This window comes from Solanum tuberosum, unplaced genomic scaffold (assembly GCF_000226075.1).
Source record: "Solanum tuberosum cultivar DM 1-3 516 R44 unplaced genomic scaffold, SolTub_3.0 scf00081, whole genome shotgun sequence".
Classification (NCBI taxonomy): Eukaryota; Viridiplantae; Streptophyta; class Magnoliopsida; order Solanales; family Solanaceae; genus Solanum; species Solanum tuberosum.
The window spans coordinates 23,803-29,044 of NW_006239008.1; positions in this window are offsets into that span (position 1 = coordinate 23,803).

Sequence of the window (5,242 nt, forward strand, 5' to 3'; positions counted from 1 at the left end):
AGGGGACTGTTTTGAGGGTCTCGGTTCTAAATGATTTCATGACCTAGCTTAAGGTCTTGCTAGCTTATAAAGGTGATTAATCAACTAGCTAATCAACCCCTTAAGTCCTTAAACAACACTCCAAACTTCAACGACAAGACCCTTACAACTCACTAGTTCGAACGACTAGTTTTCGGACGTCACTGTCATTTCTCATCATTTCATCAAGTTCTCAACTCCAAACTCACATGTGAGGCTCTAGTTTCACTAGTTCATTTTTAGGGTCGTTACAACACCCTTCATTAAATTCCTGGCTACGCCACTGCCTAAACTATTGGAAATGGATCAAATATACCTTCCGTTTGACTTTGGGGTCAAAAATATCCTTACCGTTAGTATATTGGCTCACTTTTACCCCTCAAAATTAACAGATGCCATGTCACTTGAAAAATCACATAAAACAATATTTTTTTGCTGACTTGGAAATTCAAATGGACAAAACTCCCAACATGGCAGCAACAATCCACAAGTGGGGTGGGTGTAATACACCTTTGGCTCAATAAAAGTCACAAAATGACAAAATTACAGCTAAATTAACACAACATTTTGATACCAAATCTTTATTAAAAAAAATACAAACTTTAATCACTTTTCAGTTTCTTCTATAGCAAAATCAATTCAATCAACAATTAAATAAATAGGCATGAAGATATAAAATCATAAAAAAGTAATTAAAAAAATACACCTTTTTTGTAACAATGTTGATAGATCCCCTGACCTTCTCCGTTCACATTGTCTACTATTTGATAGATCGGTGTGAAATGCAGATATATACGTATGGAGAATTGTCAGGTCGGGTCAGAACAATGGAGCTTTGGCCGACAAGTTGATAAAGAATACAGAGAAGAATCTTGTGTGATTTTTCCTATTTTATTTACAAATTTTCATCGAGTTTTATTAGTGGTGTCTACATCATCTTCGGTTAGGAGAACGGTATGGTACATCGATTTTGTAGATTACTTTCGGTTGTATATGCATCTCTGTTTTCAGTGATTTCTTTTGTGGATCCATGATTGTTCCACTACAATTTACACATTAGGTCTTTTTGTCCATTTGAATTTCCAAGTCAGCAAAAAATATTGTTTTATGTGATTTTTTAGTTGACATGACATCTGTTAGTTTTGAGGGGTAAAAGTGAGCCAATACACTAACAGTAAGGGTATTTTTTACCCCAAAATCAAACAGAGGATATATTTGATCCATTTCCAATAGTTTAAGGGTATTTTTTACCCTTTTCCGAAAAATTTATTCTCATAAAATATGGGTTAATCTTTTACATGCTCTTAAAAAAATTAATTGAGAGGAATTTGATATATATATTTATTAATTAAAAAAATTAATTCATTTGAATGAATTAATGACTCGCTTAAATGAATTAATGACTCACCTCCTTCACGGTAGAAATTATTATAGTCATTAATTGTCTCCCTATTTAATTTAAGAATGAATTCCTCATAGTACTATTCCTCTTTCCTAAACTTCCCACTGTTTCTCTTCTTCAATTACTTCACTTAATTAGCCCCCTATCTTCCTTTCACCTTGATATATATATATTCAGTATCTCATATGAGATACAATTTATTTTTTTTGCAATAATATAAAATTTATATATATATATATATATATTAATCTACGATATAATAATAATTTTAAGAACAACAAATACATATAAAAAAAAATCAAAATAAGGTGTAGTTCTATATTTATATAAAATCTGTGTCATTTTTTTTTTGTCGTCTTCTTTTGTGCTTATACTTTTTTTGTATTTCCAAAATAATGCATAAGATAAGGGGATAAATGAGGAAAAAAAATTAATTTTGAAATATTAAATAAAATTTATAAATATCAGCTCACACAACACTTATTTTTCTAAGTAATTAAATTAATATTTATACTTATAGGTTATAATCTTTAATTCCAAGAACCCTTTAATATAATTAATTTACATCTAGGCAAAATGTAAGAAAAGCTATTCATTCGGAAGGTTTGTACCATTTCATAGCAAATTGCACAACAAAACATTTTTCAAGTGGGAGAAAAATGTAGAAATCAAAATTTTCCACCTACCATGTTTAAGTCATTTCTTCAATAACCTCTTAACCATAAGTCTGGTTTGATATATTTCTTTAAAAAATTAGAAGATAAATAACATTTTCATTTCATAATATATTTTTATATTCTTAAAAATAATATAATGTACGATGTATGGAGATTGATTTTGTTATGGACAAATGCATTAAAGATAAAAATATTTCCAAAAAAAAAGAAGGCCCAATCATGTATTTCACTTCATTCAAAATATCAATCAAAAGATTCAACTACACCGTACATCTTTAAATTTAAATGGATAATCACATACATACATGCATATAACTTTTCACTAAAAATTTCACAAAATATATCTCCATACATTTACCAATATAAATAATTTTAGCATAGTTTTATGAGAAGAAAGCGAGAAAATATAATGAATAAATACCTATGAATGTTTGTTTGTTGGTGTGGCACTCTTTTTTGAAACAATCCCTGCAATAATATTCTTAAATTAGGTATACAAATAAACTTTAATCATTTGTCACAAGAAGGAAAAAAATGGTACCACATTATTCTTTTCATAATGCCTCGTAGTTATATAGTCAAATAAAGATACTAAATGGAAGGGAGAATAGTTGTTAAAGCAAAAAAGCCCTTGAATCAACATCTGGAGGATAAAAGATTGTAGCAGCCCATACTTATCATCTGTTATTAAGCTTTTCAAGATACAATTGTTTTTTATCTATAATCTATAGTTTTGTCCATATATATAAAATAAAAAGTTAGAAGTTCAATAGTCATTGATATCACTTGGATGTTCTCACCTCCAAAAATAAAAGGAATTGATTGGATAATGAACTATGCCTCTTTAGTGTGCTCATTTACTACAATTTTTTATTAACCGTTCTAATTATCCTTTACTATTCATTTTGCAGTTTTAGAAGCATTCACTTTTATTGTAATCTCATGTATTTATCATTTTTTAAAATTAAAAAATTAAAATAAAAACTCAAAAAAAAGAAAAAAGATAAAATACAAATAGAGGTCATAGAAAGGTGTCACATCACCTTGTTTATATCTAGCTTTATATTATATATAGATAGATATTACTACATAAAAACCCAAATTGCCAACAGATTTTACTAACAACTTAAGTTGGTTAGTATTCTACTAACAAATTACCAACATATTTCTAACCGAATTATATTTTAAAACTTAACAACGAAATTCTAATAGATTACCAATCAAAAATCTTACTAACTAAGCATTTTAGTTGGTAAATACGGCGGGAAAAAATAGGCGCCAAATTTAGCAACATTCTATCAATGGATTACCAACTGAAATATTACTAACGTACATCTTTTGTTGGTAATATTACCAACAAAGTATATATCGGTTGGTAAATATGACAAAAAAAATTGCTTATATAATTTATTAACATATTACCAATGAATTACCAACCAAACATTTACCAACGGCAAGATTGTGTTGCTAAATTTACCAACCACATATAAATGTGTTGGTAAATTAGTAACGAAATGTAATTTGTTGGTAAACTTGCCAACCAATATCCAATTAGTTGGAAATTTTACCGAAGAATAAAGATTGTAGTTGGTAAATTACTAACATCATTAAAATAGCTGGTAATATACCAACCGATCATTAATCCATTGATAAAATTTACCAACATATTAATTATTAGTTGGTAATATTACATATGAATGTTTAGTTGAATAGTAACTATTACCAACTGTGATAAAATTTATTGGTAAATTATTAATTACTAACTTATATTGGAATAGTTGGTAAATTTACCAATTGAAGTTAAATTTTTTGGTAAATCGGCGTCTAGTGTTGAGGTTTTCATATTCAGTTTGTGTCGTTAGGCATTTTAACTTTTAAATTTTAGCCAAAACTTGACTTTGGTCAATATTTTATGTAAACGCGTGCTCAGATTAGAACTCTGTCAGTGTCATTAGCTTCGAAAGATAATTTTTTATCTAACAGGAAGGTTGGTTCAAGTTTTGAGGCTTCCATTTTTTGTTTGTGCCATTAGGTGTTTTAAATCTTATGTTTTGATCAAAATTTGACTTTGGTCAATATTTTTGTGAACGAGCCCAGATGAGAATTTCGTCAGCGTAAATAACTCCAAAGGTCATTTTTTATCTATTAGGATGGTTGATTCAGGTTTTGAGGCTTTCATTTTTAGTGTGTGCCGTTAGGTGTTTTAACTTATAAATTTTGACCAAAATTTAACTTCGGTCAATATATTTGATAAAAGTGCTCAGATGAGAATTTTGTCAGTGCAGTTAGATACGGAAGGTAATTTTTGATGTAATAAGATAGAAGGTTCGGGTTTTGAGGCTTCCGATTTTAGTTTGTGTCGTTAGGCATTATAACTTTTAACTTTTGGCCAAAATTTCACTTTAGTCAATATTTTTGGAAATCGTGCTAGAATTGAAATTTTGTCACCGCGGTTAGCCATATAAGTTCAGTTTTGGTCTTATAGGATGGTTGGTTCGGATTTTGAGACTTTTATTTTCAGTTTGTGTCGTTAAGCGTTTTAACTTTTAACTTTTGGCTAATATTTGAATTAGGTCAATTTTTTGAGAAACATGCTGAAATTTGAATTTCGTCAGCGTGGTTAGCTCTGGAAGGTCATTTTTCGTCTAATAGGATGGCTGGTTTGGATTTTGAGATTTTCATATTCAGCTTGTATCGTTAGGCGTTTTAACCTTTAACTTTTGACCAAAATTTGACTTTGCTTAAAATTTGACTTTGCTTAACATTGCCAACTTGTACACTACATACATTTAGAAACACATCATAATATAATGATATGTGTCATATTGAGATTAATTTAACTTGTTATCATAGATTTTGCATTGTTTCATTCAAATATGATTTATAAAATTGATATTAACATTTTTGGATTTATATTCGTGCTCTTAAATTTTTAAATGCAATAAATTAATGAATATTTTACTATTGAATAATCATTCAGTTAATAATATTTTGAACATATTGTCAATTAATTACTAACCTAGCATTGAACATGAATGATAAATTACCAACAAACTAACAATCAATTAGTAAATTTATTAGAAAAAAAATAAATCATACTAATATATTTAAAATTTATTACCAACAAGGGTTGTGGTGGAGTGGT